Raw genomic sequence first — 17,529 nt, 5'->3', positions numbered from 1 at the left:
TAAACATTTTATTAAAGAGGACAGTTTATGGACTTCCATTGGCTTAAAAGAGCAGTAGTATTACTGATATTCATGATAATAAGTATTTCCTTATTACCATGAATCTACCAGCACTTTAGAGTAAATACGTCAAAATTCGAATGACCAGATGTTACTATTTTAGTGCTTACAGATTATCATATTGTTACCTATATATTACTATGCTATTACTAATAGGTTTTGCTTGATAGGCAAAAAATAATCAGGAGATATAATCAAGTCTGAAATAAAGCTTTAATTAAGTGAATTAACCACATTTGAGCTTCAGTATGCTTCATTTTTTCTAGCTTACAAAATAAACTCACCCACAGAGTGCTTCTCAGCTAAAAACATTCTTGATACAAAATATTACCTGGTTATTACTTGTATATTTGTTAATATCGAGCTGTAACAGAAAGTACGACCAAAAACTGGACAGTCTGAGACAGTTTTGTTTGTGCTTTGTGGAAGATGTTGGAAACACCAAGTGGGAACAGTGCCGATGGTGTGTTTTGCTTCACTAGTCATTGGATGCGTCTGGTTTGTCAATCATAAGTCTACTGATGCCAATTTTCCACAAAACATTAGAGTCTAAAGTGTTGCCATTTCTGTTGTCTATATCTAGAAGTTTTGTATGGTGTTTTTTTTTTGGAATAAGCCTTTTAATGGAGTCCTCTAGGAGTACATGTTGTACACTGGTAAGTATGTGATCAATTCTGTTCACAACAGAGCCACTTGTCTGTGAAGAAGCATGGTTAAAAAGCAACTATATGTCCTTCCTAATGGCCTTTAGCGGAAACGGCATCGACTTGTTTGTGTACACATGTTTGTCCTATGACAGACTGATAAGTTATCTAATACTATATATTTTTTGCCCTGTGAGAGCCCTGTGTGTTCCCACGCAACAGTACAACGTTGAGATAATTTAATGATACTGTAGACGAAGGTTTGATGATTTTGTGTGGGTGGATTTGAGTGTGTGTGTGTATGTGAGTGTGTTTGTGTGGAACTTGTTTCTCAAGCTAACCACAGAGTTCTTCCATTTAGGGCATGTTTTATTGGATGCTATTTCCATCTCTCTCTCCCCTAATTTCCTGTCATCTCTCCGCTGACTGCCATTTAATAAGGGCACATAATACAGCCGCGAAAAACACAGAATCTAAATTACTTAGGAGTCATCACTCATTTTTCAATGCAACGTTGCGCTGCAGAATTTCCAGCAACTAGTGGGGACAAACTCTTTCAATCACTTATGCATTTTTTATTTTTTGGGGAGGTGGAGATGGAAAAACAAAGGGTTTAAAAAATGTTGCCTGCGTAATGTGTCAAATCAGGTGCAAATTGTACAAGAGGAAAGCATGAATTAGCCACCATCGCGTTGTAGGTCATGTATCCCGTGATCTGGATGCTTAATGCTTGTTTCAAGAGGCTATTTTCTGTGCTTGCTTTTAGTCAAGCTCTAAGTAAACTTTTGAAATGGATTTATGCAAAATAACTCTTGGAATTGATGCAGTAAACTCATGCTAGTCGTCCAAATATAGAGTTCTGTGTGACTCATCTCTGCAACAGGTGCAACAGGGCAAAGAGAGCATGACCTGTAAAATAATAATAGCTATATTAATTGTGAAATAAACTTCAATTATGCTTTAAGTGTGTCATCGTGTTTCGAAGGCAGTGGAGGTAAACACTGAGGGTTTTACCAGTTTGCAATGAAACCTTTCAGCTATTCTGTGCACAGGTGAAGAAAAACCTGCCTATTGTTCTGAATTTCTCCATCTCGCAGTAAAACTCTCCGCAGTGCCTCCCACAATGTAACACTACTGTGTCAGAAAAATAATTCCACTTCCAGCTGCATGTGACGAACAGAACAATTGCGCGGCGCCGCAGGTTAATTCACCGCTTTGATGGATGCTGAATCAAGGCTGTCGCTGCGAGCACAGAAGAAACCATGGCAATTAGGAAAGCCCTGTGTGTGAGAGTTGGCTGCTGCATGCACCGCTGGGCATAAATGAGTCTAGCAGCCCGGGCAACGTAGGCAGGGCTTTAACACAACACCACAGACACGCCTAAGACTCCCATTGTGCCTCTCGCTAATCCATTTCCATCCTAACAAGCTGCTGCCTTCGAACCCAGCCATCCAACCGCAAGCCTGTCCACCGTCTGCTGGGCTTGGTTCAGCGCCAGTATTCTGACTTTCAGCAGCCATTTTAAGCTCTCTTTGGCAACACTCGCCCTCCTCTGTGTTGAGACAAAGCTGCTTTTGCATTGAAGTGCTGTTACTGTACATGTTTGAATGTATGTGAGAAAAGTGGCTGTTGTTACTCTGTGTGTATGTGTGTATTAGTCTGTTTTTAACCTTTGCATGAAAATTGAAATCCTGGCTTCTGAAAGACGAAATCAGATTTATCCTCATGAAATGTACGTCTTGAGATCGGCTGCTGTTGGAGAGACTAGAACTGGAAAGACAGCAAGCAGACACTATTATCTACTGACAATACACGGCTGTCCTCTGAATCACCCTGAAGTTTTATTATTTGGGGTGCATGTTGATTGCTTCTGCAACCAGGAGGCATTCACAGTTTGAACGGAGCTCAAGAGACAGTTTCTTTTTTTTTCACCGACAGAGGAATAAACAGAAGGGAAAAAATGTGCCTTTAGTTCTTTGCTAATAAAGCAGCTGAGACACCGCCGAGAAATCAACAGTGCATTTTCTCTATTGAGCTGAAAATTGTAGAGGCACTTGAACAGCACTATTTATCGTCCCCGCAGCCGACATTTTTTCCTCAGGTGAAAGAGCTGAGTAGCCGACAAACAAACGAAATTAATAAGAGCATCCAAGCCCTTTCTTCATGGGGCTTTAAATAACGCAAATCTCTGAAGAAATGAAAAACAAGTTTCCCCCTGCCCCTCTCTCTCAGTTTAGCAGCATTAGCAACTTTCTGAACAAAATCTGCTTTTGCCTGAACGCACCTCTTATCCCACCTGTTTTCAAAGTGACAAACTTCCCTGTGAACATGATTACCGACACACACCCACACCGAGACACTGGGTGTGATGAGATAAAATGATATAGGAGATAATACGGGGTGATTTCACAGGCGCGCAGGGGCGGGCAGCTTCCAGTGAGTCAGCTCCATGAGGTATAAATCCAAAGTCTTAGAAGCAAAAAGTTTTGTTGTTATGTTTTTCCTTTCTCGGGGCTGTTTCCCAGAGATGTTGTGTGCCTTACTAGGCATCTAATAAACTAAATTTAAACAAGATAAGAACTCCTTGTGTTGCCATAATACACATTCTCCTGCATTATAACAGCAAGAGGATGGGTAAAGATTTATAAGCAAAATATAGCTATTATGTGAATGCTACACCCAAAAATATGAATGTGAAGATTTCCCAGTAGTCATGACAATGATATGTTAGTTCCTTTTAAAAATCCTTGTAAAGTCTAGACATGGTCCTAAAACAGCTGGGCGTTGAAGATGTTGGCATGTTACATAAACAGGGGTAAATGGTGCAATCTTTGGGGACTATATTGATGAGCATATTTGGTGCTTAAGTGGATATGATGACCAGAAGGATGGTATTATTTAAAGCACTTATCACAAAGGGTGAACTTATAAAAATGTTCATTTAAAATTTTGTCTTTAAGTTTAAAATTTATACAAAACATCAGCTCATCCATTTTCTTACATGCTTATGTAACTTAATGGGAGAATGGAGCCTATCGGAGCCGTTGTAGGGTGAAAGGCGGGTAGATTAAATATTGTTTAAAAACTGATTAATTAAACAAAACCTGGGATATTAATTACATATTATTCTTTGCTAACTTAATCTATTTTTGATCCAGAGCACATCTTATATTTAGTTACTGATGGGGAAAGTCAAAAATGAGCTGTGCCTGTCAGCTGGCAAGAAGAAGCTGTTAATAAGGAATCAACCAAAGCAACTAAAACATGTCAGGAGGTCAGAAAATTTTCCTTTTCAAAAGGATCGGCGACATTCTTAAGTTTGGCAATACATTTATTGTACACATGACTATAGAAGTATTTAAAATAAAGAGTAATAAATGTCAGTATAAAAGTCAGTGAAATATAAAATTGCACATGTTATCTTCCCCCCCCTTCCAGTGGCAGGCATCAGTCCAAACTGATGGGTGACTGTGTAATTTTCAGTGTAATAGTAAAAAAGCCACCAGTGGCTTCAGAGTTTTACACTGAATGCCTTTCCTGACACAACCCCAAAGGGAATTATGTCTCTTTCTTGGATCAAACTGTGGAATTTTCAGTTATTAAACAAACGTGTAGCCCACTATGCTATGGAGCCACAATTTTCAGTGTAATAATATGTCTGTATATCTGCTCAGGTACAGATGACTGTTGTAGTATTTTAGCTAGAATAACTACACAATTACATTCTGTCTGTGTTTAATAATTTCAAATACAGTGTTTGCTTCTGCACCACTGTATCAATATAAGCACAAAAGCCTTGAGGCTGAAAATTAAGAGCCATTTGATTGCATTTTGGGTTGCACTTCATCAAAATGTGACTTTGCTGTAAGTAAAAATATAATAAATGAAAAATTAGCTGATAAAAAGGAAACAGGGTGAGGGTTTAAATTGCATTTTCTTTGTGGTTGTACTCATTTCTTAGTGCAGTTGTATCCAAATTAACTCAAAACTATAACTTCCAGAAAATGGAACATGAATAAATTCATTAAGGATTCACTGAGTATGCACACAGCTGATCAGTGTAAGCTGTTGGGAAGCCGTTAGGTGTTTGCTGGTTTTAAGTCCCCTTTATCATGATTGGGTGTAATGTTCCTTTTCTAGCTGAAAATTCCCCTTTAATTTTGTTCTGTTCCACAAAATAAAGCATTAATATGTATTTGTGTCCTGAAACAATTGCATGAACTAATAAAAATGCTATCAGAGGATTAATGTGATTTCTGCAGCATATTTGTTGCCTGAAATTCCACAGCTGCCTGTGTGTCTCTGAGCCCCTCGGTGTCAGCCTGTTTAAAGTAACTGCTTCTTGGCACAAAGGCAGACACAGTGAATATGAACAGAATAAACTCCAGACAATAATAAGGCAGCACATCAATAACAGCTAGGCTGGGCTTAGCAGGGGGGCTTATTGGTTTAATTCTCAAAATACACCAAGATGGGAGAGTATGTAAGAACAAACAACTGAAGGGGTTTTTTATGTGTGTAAGGGTGTGCTCGAAATCCAATCCACCATATTTTTCAACACGTACAGCCGGCCTAGTGCAAATATTAGCACCACATCTATTGGGAAGCAATCTGGCTGTCACCATATTGTTGGGTGGGTGTTTTTTTTCTGTGCAGAAGAGTTCGCAAACAGCTGAACAGACACTAAATATTGCCTCAGTTGTTTTGCAGCTCCAGGAGAGGTTGTACTGGTAATGAGCAGTAAGTTCAATGGCTTCCATCCTTACCGCCGCAGTGCCTCAGCTGGCTTGTGCAGTGTACTGGAACAATAGCACTGCTTGTGTGCTGTTTCACTTGACTGTCATTTTGTTTAGTGTGTTATAACATGAGCAGAACAGCGTACGGGGTGGCATGGCAGAGTTATCCCATTACTTCTGTGTGGCAGCTAGTTGCCTTTTGTGTTGGATTTTTAATTATAATTTAAATTGGACTATTATCGCTTCAACACTGTTTACGTTGAGCAAACAAATAGTATTATTCAGAACACCTGCGTTCAGTGTTAGCTTAGCTTCGAGGCTTGGAAATGTTTACTGGTAGAAATGAAAAGGAAAAACTGAGGTTGTTCTTTGCAATTATGTTGCTAATGGAAAAAAATTGTCTCATCTTCCATTATTATTGACATCAGTTAAGTATTACATTACAATATTGCTTTGCACGTAACAGTGGAAGCTATAAAACCAACTGGAAATATAAGATTATTGAGCAGACATCAATATAAAGACATGCAACAGTTCAATAAACTAAACCTGTGTTCACATAAACATCAACCATTCATTTCAGTTTAATTCTGTTTATATAGTGCCATTTCATAACAACAGTTGCCTCAAGGAGCTTTAGTTTAAACCATCAGTTTCTTTGATACTGATGATTGGTCCCTAGTGGATGTTCCATGCTCTGGTTGCCTAGGTAATCCTCTGATGTATTTACTTTCCTGCCATATGTCAGTCATTAGTATCCTGCACTGACATTGATAATCACTTAAAAATGAGACAAGTTTATCTCGGGATCTGCCCACTTTAGAGTAGTTTAGTAGTTGCTTGAAAATGCCAAATGGCTTGAACCATTTGCTAAGCAGCTTAGGAAAGAAAATTGTGAAATTTCCCAGTTTAGCTAGGTTGGTGGTCATTTTTTGTGTTGGTCTGACTGAGCTTGGATTTATGGTCTTAAAGCAAGAAGGACCTAGGTTCTAAACCAGGCTGGGGTTTTAAACCTCCCAGTGTTCATCCTAAAATTCAAAAACATGCATGGGTTAGGTTAGGTGATCCCAGTTTGGCTAGGATTTGGCAAGGATCAGTTAACTTATTCACTTCTTAAATTTTATATTTGCTGCTACTGATGACTGTCATGAAAGGGAAAGGTTTTGTTCTTAAGAGTCCAAAAAAACGTTTTGGTTGAAATGCATTCAAGTTTTTTAGAATAATCATGACCACTCCATACTTGAAAACTGACAGAAAGTAAGTGAATAAATTAAAATAAAATAGAGTTCTTTGATGATTTAGCCTATGTAGTCGAATAGCTGAATTTTAAGGCTATTATTTGTCCTCTAATTAGCTACGCTTTGGCATCCAACAACTACGTGGCTCTTTATCAACATTAGTGAATGTCCATCAGCTAGTTGCAAACTGATTGCTAGTTACTTCTGAATATGTATTGCTTTAATACCAAAACAGCAGTGAAGCCAGAAAACCAAAAGTACACAGGTGAAAAGCTGGGTAATAACCAGTTGACGATACATGATGCCTGGAATCGCCCATTGATCTATTGTTGTATTGTATTGTTATATTGTATACAAACAAACGATTTCCGCTCTTAAGATAAGGTATCTGTGCACACGCTGATGTCTTCATGCATTGAAGCATTAGCATGTCACACACACATACAAACACATGCAGAAACATCTAAGAAGTTGTCTCTGTATTGTTGCCCTCTTGAACGGATGACTTTCCTTCTGTGATAATGTGAAGGCTCTATCTTAGGCGGGAGCGCTGACGACTATTAGATCTATAAATCATGTTAGCTGAGGGGTTGGGGGGTGGGATGGGTGTGAGGGGGGTGCGCAGTGAGAGCTCAGGGTCGTAAATCTCATTACCTGAGACTGCTGCCGACCCCCCGCCGCCTCACCCTGTCCTCAATCTCTCCCATTATCAGCTGACCTTGACCGCCAACGCAGACACTTGCACTCAATCAGAGCTGCAGAGAGAGAAAGAGCGAGAGAGTGTGTGTGTGTGTGTGTGTGTGTGTGTGTGTGTGTGTGTGTGTGTGTGTGTGTGTGTGTTTACCCGCCATATTTCTGTCTGGTGTTTGGAGCTCCACCCAACTCAAATGAGGTGCTGGGATTTTTCAAATTAAAATATCACTTTATTTTTGCTCCTGTCATCTTGCCATCGGCTTGTTTTTATCTAGACTGTCTGTCAGTGCTTCTTAAAGGTGAACGCCCACATTTCACTTTACAATGTCTGCATGTTATTGACAACACCTTTAAAAACCAAAGAAAAGTATTATTTTTTAAATACAGAAAGAACCTACATGTTGAACTTGAGCTGATGAATTTACTCTTTGGTCAAATAGCTTCAATATCTCAGGAGAATAGGAGTGAACCTTACATTATAAATCAGAGCTGTTTTTTTCTTTAGTGACTAAACAGATTGCTTCGGTCCTTACTTCTGGTTAGCTGAGTCACTTTTGAAGCTGCTGTAAAACGGCCAATAAATGCACACCTGTAAGCACATCATGGCTCATTTGAAATGTAAGAATCTAATGTTGAAACACAGACCTGTGGCTATGTAACACTCGTGCTTTAACGACTACCCATCTGTCAGAGATGTGGAGCAGATTATGAGAGGTTTCTTGGAACACAAACATCTCAGGTGATTGGATTTTTATGTGTTGCCAACTGCTGTTGGAAGGGGAAAAACAATTCTTATTGAATTACCTGTGTGATTCTACAGATAACACTCTGCTCAATCTGCTATTTTGGTTCAGTCTGAATACTATTAAAATTTAATTGTTCACCATGATGGCTCCCTCATGACTCTGTCAGTCCTCGGATTTGCTCTCTTAACACAGCAATAAAGTTGACATTTGTATTGTTTTTTTGCTTTGTTTGTTTGACAAACATCTCTCTACACTAATTGGACAGACAACTTGTTAAATACATTAGAAAAACCTGCAATAACCTATGCTGCTGGCATCAGGAGGGGCACGGTGGTTAGCACCCTCATCATAAAGCAATGCTTCAAATCCACTGGCTGGCCTTCTCTTTAAAGTTTGTATACTCTCAAATGCAGGTTGAGGTGATTGGTGATTCTAAAATGTCCATAGATGTGACTGTGTACCCATCTGAGTCTGTCTCTCTGTGTTATGGGCCCATTTTATTTGCCAGCTTGGACGTGTTGCAAGCAAACAACACTGGTCCAAATCAGCGCCGGTATAGGAAGTGAAGAAGTCAAAGCTGAAGGCAAAGAAATTGTAGAAGTTGTTTTTTTTTTTCCCTCTCCAGAAAACCTCGCCTTTTCAAACTGTTGCAACATCTCCCTCTGTATAATCTGATATAAACTGGCAGTAAGAACTCAAACAATATACTCACATACTCATGTCTTTAACCTGGCGGAGGTTTGACCTGCACGAAGGGCCAAAACGACACCAAAGCATAGCTCGCATCACGTGTTTGCTGACGTCACATTTGCTGTTCATGACAGCAAGACGAGACCGCTCCTCACATATCGGCCTATGTGAGCTAATTCATATTGGTGAGCTAATTCATATGGAATTAAATGAATGGACGTTTGCAGCCAAATACCTGAAAAATCAAAGATATTCTTATAATCTTAACTCTGCTTTGTGCTAGAGTTAAGTGTTAAGACAATCTGCCTGTCAAATACTCTATTAGCATGCCAGCACTGTTCTTGTAAGTATATTAGCTGATGCAAGCCAAAGACTCTTAGTCATGTTGCATTTATTTATGGCATTAAAGGTTATTTATGAAAATAAAAACAGTGATATCAACAGGTCCGTCAATATGTTGCAAAGGCACGCATTCATAACACGATACCTGTGCCATTTCATATATTCTACCAGTTGTCAGCTTTATTCTTATGCATTCTTCTTTTGTAATGCACTTCCATAAGGGCTCAGACTCTAAACACATTTGAATTTTAAGTGAAGAAATGGAACGAGAGAGGAAACCACATTCTCAGAAATGATATAATTACATGGTTTGCGCTTTGCGAGCTGCGTGGTGCTGTTGTGTCTCGGTTTATTACTGTTGTTTATAAAGGCAATCACTGGGTTGAACTTAGTTATTTTCTGCTCTGCGCAATGCCAAGTAACATCTCTTGACTCCTCTATAATGGCAGACCTCAGTGTCTTTTTGCAGCCTAAGTAAAGTTCAAACTTCATGTACCTGTTGACAGAAGCCGGAGCTGCAATCAACACAGATGCAGCAAGAATAGATGGATGCAGCGGGGGCACAGCGGCCAACATTCACAGCTCGTACTAGCGGAGTTTCCTTTTGGCAGCTGCAACTACATAAACTTGGCAAAACTTTGAGAAACAATGTTAAAGTCCTGTTCAGGTCACATAGGGTGAAATGTCTTTTTGTTGTGTAAATCAAGCCTCTGGCAGTGCCCTTGGTTCCTCTGCTGGCTGGCTGCGATCTCCTACTAAGCTCTGACTAACAGCACCAGTGAAACAGACATAATGAATGTTAGACTTCCAAACAGAGTCTGGCGCTGCATGCAGTCTCCATATTTCTCTGAGTTTGTCTTTTCTCTTGCTTTCCGTCTTTTTTAAATGTTTTTCTTTTTCTTTCCTTTCTCTCTCTCAAAAGTAAAAATGCATATTACAGCCATTAAAAAAAAAAATCATTCCACATAATTACATCTGTCACTTCAAGAACGCGGCAGTATGCCGTTATGTAATCAACACTGGTTTTGGAAAAAAAAAACAAAAAAACCCAGAAATGATTTGACTGCTGACAGAAAAATCGTTTAATTAGAATTAATGATATTAAAGGCAGCCTTGTGTAGAAGTGGTAATAATTCTGTCTGCTGCCTCCTCCTTACATCATTTCTTCAACTTTTCTGCAATGCATCTTAATGGGTTTTCATGCCTGGAGCGGAATCAAGGCCAGAGCGGGAATGTGCTGCATTGTGGTATGTCTGGCTGGTTCAATAATAACTCATATGACAACACTCTCAGCTATCACACAACCCCCAAACTGTCACCGTTCCACCACTGCGCCTTTGGGTAGACGAGTTCACCCTGAATAATTTCACCACAGAAGCAGTGAGCGAGTTCACCCAGAGGAAGCTCCTGAAAAGTACATCATGTTTACCCCAAGGCACGATTCATGGGATGCTGACAGCTTCAGTCATGTTTGATAGCTGACGATGTGCACAGCACTAATCACTTGTAAATCCAGATATGTCACTCTATAATAGAGGACATGACCTGGGGCATGAGAGTCTAACACTAATAAGGAAGTGGATCCTGAAGTCATCACTCTCCTGCGACAGGACAGTTTGAGTACAGCTGACGGACATATACAGGTTTTATTTTTGACAATATGTTCTCACATTAGGGTGGAACTACAACTCCCACAAACAGATGCGAATGTCTTTGTGGCTCTATAGTGTTATGGATAACTGGGAATCACATTTTCCAAAATTTCAATAATGCATTTTGGAGACCTAGATTTCAACCAGGCTGCTTACCATAAACTGTATATAAAAGACTGACATGGCTATTCTTAGCCTTTTAGTTTTTTTGAATCCTGAATTGATTGTATTTGCCTTGAAGCAGGGCCAGGACATAATAGAGAGATTATATCTGGCTTGGGAACACCTTGGTGTGCCCCTAGATGAGCTGCAGGAGGTGGCTGGGGAGAGGGGGGTCTGGGCGCCTCTGCTTAGGCTGCAGAAAGGATGAAACTGACCCTTTATGGACGTGTGGTACAAAGGCTAATCTAGCAAATGAAATTTACACATATAACAGCTGTTGAGTGCTAAGTAATACAAACAAAATACTATAATTTCAGTCAAAAAGCAAGAAAAAAAATCTTTTTTTTAATTTTCAAAAGATTAATTTTTCAAAAAAAATTGCAATAAAATTCGCTGTAGTGCAGCCTAGCGGACTACGTTATCACCCATCTTTTTCCTCCTCAGCTGCTCCCAATATTTCATAACTTTATGCCTTAATATTTTTTGATTGAGGGCCTTTAACAAAAAATTCCCCCCACATAAAGTTGTTATCTGTCATAGTGACCAAACATGGTTGTAAACATGTTCATGGACTACTACAGCTGTGCCTTTTAATACAGGAGTCAACGGGGATTGACCTACTCTTGGTAGTCAGCCTCAAGTGGCCAATTGATGAACTGCAGTTTTTGGCTGCCCCTTGGTTAATTTTTCAGACTCTAATTTTTCTGCTTGGTCAGGATGCGTGTTTTAATAAAACCCAAAATTACAACCTCCAAAAATTTGCAGGTGTATTTTTGTTTGTTTGTAACTCTCTTTGCTTTCATAGCAACTAAATCCTGCCATTACACTCCTCGCAATTCATAGCTACCTTTGTAGTTGCTTCTTTTACACTTTAAACCACCATGTGTGGGATTTAAATTCTGCTTTCTGTAACTTGCTGTATAAAATGCGAAATTCTTGAGAACATTAATACACTGTAGATGTTCAGTACATTCAATCCAATGCACAAAATCATTACAGACCGAATCAATGGCTTTTGAAAGTTGCCGTCAGCTCCGCTGTGATTCAGAGCATTTCAAACAATCACCAAGCCGATGACTCATTTGTAAGTGCTATTTTATGTACAGAGCTTCTAAGTACTGAGGTACCTCTGAATGTGATTTGCAATTTTAGAGTGATGCAATGGTTATGAGGAGGTTGGGGCTGGTTTACTATCTGTTACTTTCTCTGCACATATAGCAGATTCTGCTGTGACGGACTCTTAGGAGCACCTGAGGGTATTACATTGCAGCTTTGTTTTTCCTGTATCTGCTTCATCAGAGAATAGCGGGGCTCATTAGCGTGTGGCCCCTGTAGGGTCCTGAGGCCCCAGAACCCACCCAGCCAACCTCCAGCGGCCCCTTCGGCCCTGAGCCACAAACACAACAAATCATTGAAACAAAAACGCGTGCTAGCATCCCTAATGCCCGAATCTTTACACTTCAAAAACACAATTATGCTAATGCCAGGAATCATTTGCCATTCCAACTCTGATTTAATGCGGCCTTTTAGTACGGGAAGCTAATTAGAGGCTTTAATTAACATGTGCGACACAAACTGGAGAGAAGTGTGAAGGAGCCTGTCGATCATGGAGGAGCACAGCGAGAGCGATGAAACAGGGAGAGTGAGGAAGGGAAGTCTGAAAGCTATGCAAATGAGGCGAGGACGCACCGCAGGGAGGCGCGGATCTCTGCCGCTACAACGGTTTCTGTAAATATCACCGTGACCCGTAGACGGAGTGGAGTCATCTCATTAACACAGATTGGAAGGTGTTACCAGAGCTCAGCCCACGAGGGTCAGCGCTGATACGTCGCAACCTGAGCTTAGTGAGGGCACGATCATTAAAAATGTGACAAAACACAGCATTTAAGGCTGTGTCGGTAATGCGGATATTTTGCTCCACTTGCATCATCCTTTCCTGTGTAACTACCTCAGGGAGGATGAGCCCGCCGCACAGCTGGACATTCACTAGTGGTATACTCAGCGTCGAAAGCTGCATATATTCTATAATGCACACAATGACTGCACTGACCGTCTTCATACCGGCAGCATGCAGGTTTCTGCAAATTAAACAGCAGCATGTGGGTGCAGGAGTCATCTCATTAACACAGACTGGAAGGTGAACTCTGCATAACGCAGTGTTTTTGTTGCATCTTAAGCTTCAGATATCATCATCATCATCATCATTATTGGGAGATACAAACAGATACCGAAAGTAATCACCTCGGCTTTCTACACCGATGCAGCTCCCCCCTGAAAATAGAAGATTGAATCTGAAAATAGGAAAAGTCAAGGAAATGTAGCTATTAACGTGTGAGCTTTCCACTTAGATTCACACCCTCAAAGTTCTGCTGCACAGCCAGTGCACTTTAGAAAGCAATATAAAGATATTTCAGGACTTATTTCATTTCTCATTTTACTGCTTAAACTACCCTTTAAAGTTTAAAGTGGTTCTTTTTTAGAGTTTCATTAAAACACATTAGGCTGTCTTTTCATGCTTTCTAAAAGCGACAATAGTTCTTGCTAACTCTGTTTTCTCCTGATAAGTAGTTTATTGCTTGGCAAAGACTTCAGCACCATTGCCTTTGCAGTATTTTCAATACCTTATAATAGTGTTTCATTATGCAGGGCAGCCACTGAGTCATTTCATTTACTTAATTTGATCATGTAACTTCTCATTTATTTATTTATGCCAGAGTTGGTTTGGTATGGGCACCTATGCATGGATTGTTTTATGTATTCCGAGAAAATGTGCACTTTGCAAAAGCTATATGTCGTAGGAAGTAATCATTATTCTTACAGACTTTGTGTCTCTGCAGGCTGAATTCACTTTGTTCTATTCTAAAGCTCAGGGCTAGACCAGATAATGGCTTCAGTGCAGTATGGGCACAACATGTTTTCCTCATGGGAGTGACTGCTGCAGCAGGCGAAGGAAATGGATAAATGACGCAGCTTCTCTGATGGTTACACGTGTTTAACTTTAAAATTCATAGAAAGAAGAGTCCAGCTAACTCAAAGACAAGAATAGTTCGAGTATTGATCTCTGAGACTCGTCTTTTTCACTTATTTGATGTGTTTTTGCCCCGACGCCATGCAGACGTCTGTAAATGGCAAATGCATGATTGATTTTTAAATTTTAATCATGTTTCTGTTCCAGTAGATTACATAGAGGTGAATCAATGTAATAAAAATGTCAGATCCCTTCTGGTATAAAACACTATAAATATTCCGAGGGATTACTTGACTTATCATCCAGGCATTGCTCACACTTCACAATGTCTGATGTTAACTTCGTACTACCATCCATCATTTCAAGGATCCTTGTTATTAGGAGACAGCAAGAACAGTGAGACTCACCTGTGTGTTCAGGGCGATCAGTCTTTTCAGGTTCAGTCACAACAAACACTCTTAGTACATCGTGTTCTCTTCACCTGCAAAAAAATGGCAAGAAAATTCACCACCAAGCACACACTATTCTCATTTTCATCAAACTAAATTATTATTTTTTTGGTACAAGCTTTTAGCCCGGAGGTTGAAATCTTTGCAAGGCTGGTGTTTCTGTTTAATCATTTTTAGGAAACAGTCTTCAGAGTTTAAGCAAACATGACAGGAAATCTTTAGGCAGACAGTGAGTTAGGCTTTTGTTACGTTTCTTCTGCACCTATACAGTGTATGCAGTTCATCTTGGCTAATGAGGTGATTATATGCTTTGAACTATAAAAGAAAAATATGAACTACAGATAAACATCTTCTGGCAAAGAATGGCAAATTGCACAGATTCAAAAAGTGTAACGTTTTAACAAAAGCAGCTATAAAGAGTGTTTTTATGACAACAAAGGATCAAATCATCCCATCTTGGTTTGCATTTTGGTTGAAGCAGGTAGCCATTTGCATTGAACAGCTCTACGAAACCTGGTGTGCATTATTTACAGCAAGAAAACACAAAAGATTAACCTGCATATACGCTCTATATTTAGTTTCTTGGGAAACTAGTTTTGTATTACTCAGAGTGCAAAATAATCCTCCTTTATCTTATCTTGGTGCACTGGGTGTCCAACATGACCATCTATGCAGAAGAGCTATTTATCTCTCTATACGCTGACCTCATGAGCATCGATCAGTACCCCACATATGTACAGTATGTAAGAAAATAAGTGTAATGGCTTTAGCTTAAACAACAATACTTTTCTCAGAAATTGGTGAAGACCAAGTATAGAGCCAAAAGAGGGATTTCTGGGTTTACAATAGTCATGTGGCCTGAAAAAAATAAATTAAATAAAATACTGCCACATTCCGCTACATTTTGACAGTTTCTCCTTTAATTACAGAAACTGGGAAACTGGAAAATTGAAAAATTACATTTATTTGACCGATGAAGGCGCACATTAAAGATTAAAAGTCAAAGTCTGAAAGGCCACATTTGCAACATTTTTGCCGTGTTCTGTTTAACAAAAGCAGATCTCCTTACTCACAAGTCCTAGAAAATGCATGAATAATTACTGATGTTTCCTTGCTTGCTTGTCACTTGATGCCACGCTGAAGCACTTGGACACACATCTGCAATGTGTCAAACAAGGTGCTCTTGTTTAAACGGCGCCTGAATTACCAATGCAGCAGGGAAACATTCATATGCACTTCACTTTCAAGGTCAGTGACTATTAAGTGGTTCTACAATATGTTCTTTACTAATTTAATACAGCAGAAACTTATTTCCTCCGAGGACATCAAGAGGAAGCACAAGTGCTGAAAGTGCTTAAGAAGAGTTCAAACTGAGTGTGCAAAAACAAAAAAAAAAAAAAAAATATATCAAGCATAATCACATTTAGTAGAATTACAATTACTATAAATGCAATTTTGGAGTAATTTCACATTACAAATCATCTGAGAGTGTTTAAAAAGCTCTTCCAGGATTACGATTTTCTCTTTTATTAAGATTGATCTGTTAGGCACTTTTTCAACTCCATATTTTTTTATTCTTGGACTCTACTAGAGTGGACTTACATGGAGCGTAGTTTCAAATTTCTAACTGTGCCTTGGCACAGTTCCTGAACAAGTCTGCTTTGGCTCCTTTCCCTTTGTGGCCTCCCCCTCATTTAACCAAATTTCTTCTAATTGTCTGACTGGTTTGAACAGCAGGTGGGTGGGGCAGTGAAAGCTATGTGCCTGAGATGACCATATAAGGCAGGGGTGGGGAACACCAGGCCTCAAGGCCCGGTGTCCTGCAGGTTTCAGATAGCACCCCGGATTAACACACCTGAATCAGATGATTAGTTCGTTACCAGGCCTCTGGAGATCTTCAAGACATGTCGAGGAGTTAATTTAGCCATTTAAATCAGCTGTGTTGGATCAACGACGCATCTAAAACGTCTTTGATATCCACAGGTAAAAACATCTGTAAACTTGAGCGTTAAGATCAGCTTTTGGCTCAAATGGTTCACTAGTGCATGCGGTGATTTCATAATTTAAAACATTTGCCCTGTTTCATGACAGCATCCACCACTGAACCGGTGTATATGTGACAGATAATAAAGAAAAGTATGATAGATCCCCTTTAAAAACACATTAACTCATAAAATTCCATAATTATAGCACATTTAAAGTGTTTACATACTTAATGATTCCACCAAGAAATTCCAAGAGTGATCTCCTCTTTAAACCTCTCAGTTTTAGGCCTGTTATCTGTTTTTTAAACAGTTATTTTCAGGCCAACCCGACCACATACAACAATAAAATGGATACAGCTGCAGTTCTTTCAGTATCATTTTTAATTAACAGAGTCAAACATTTGCTTGTTTATTTATGGAAAATCTTTTCCACAGAATATTTTTAGGCTTCAGTAAATTTCAGTAGACTCAAATTTATTCTGCGCTTTTAGACATTTTCAGAAAAGGTGATGAAAATAAGTGCTGCAGACCTATAAAACTATCTCAAATTTGAAACCATCCAACAGCGCAACACTATTTGCATCTGTCCAGAAAGAGCAATAAACTCTGCAAATTCTCTTTCTGAGGTAAACAGCATTTCATATTGCTCATAAAGAAATCAATATAATGGATGGAGCTGGGAAAAAAAAAAACAAAAAAACAAAATGGTAGTGTTGCTCAGGTTGGCATCAGAGGGGCTTTTATAGTGAACTTGATTAAAAGAAAATTGCTTTCAAGTGCTCTCAGCAGGCTGGAGGTTGAGTGGGTGTGCTCTTGTGTGCAGCGACGGTGGTGTTTCACAAACTGGGCTCGCAGGGGGAGGAAACAAGATGAAGAAATGCTCTGAAACTGCCCGAGGACAAAGAATATGGAAGCACTGGTGACATGGTGGCGCAATATTACTTCTATTATCAATTTCAGTGCGTTGTCATTTACATGACTCGTCCAGGGCCATCGAGATTGAATTCATTTTTCTGTTTCTCCAATGTAGGGACTGTTGTGTTGATGTGCTTTCCTTTAGACACTTAAAACTCATTTTAAATTCCACTTTTGATTACGCTTTAGCATCTGCTACCATAAATCAAAAACGCATTTAAATTGGTGCAAGCTTTTGTCAAATAACCA

The 17,529-nt window shown here is 39.4% G+C and overlaps 1 long non-coding RNA gene across 2 annotated transcripts in view; it reads right to left on the bottom strand.

The window, feature by feature from the left end:
• LOC102078923 (uncharacterized) overlaps positions 1-17,529 on the bottom strand; it is a 59,460-nt gene that overhangs the window by 33,965 nt on the left and 7,966 nt on the right. The window contains exons 1-2 of one of the 2 annotated variants that reach the window (XR_001224358.3): positions 15,983-16,136; positions 14,339-14,412 (exon numbers count right to left, since the gene is read on the bottom strand). This is a non-coding gene — a long non-coding RNA (uncharacterized LOC102078923). Of the gene's footprint in view, positions 1-14,338; positions 14,413-15,982; positions 16,137-17,529 lie in introns of those variants that run through there. The other variant, XR_003214617.1, reaches the window with a different exon arrangement.

The sequence above is a fragment of the Oreochromis niloticus genome, linkage group LG17, assembly GCF_001858045.2.
Source record: "Oreochromis niloticus isolate F11D_XX linkage group LG17, O_niloticus_UMD_NMBU, whole genome shotgun sequence".
In the NCBI taxonomy this organism is placed as follows: Eukaryota; Metazoa; Chordata; class Actinopteri; order Cichliformes; family Cichlidae; genus Oreochromis; species Oreochromis niloticus.
The sequence above is the reverse complement of the archived record's forward strand: the minus strand, read 5'-3'. Positions and strand labels throughout refer to the sequence as shown.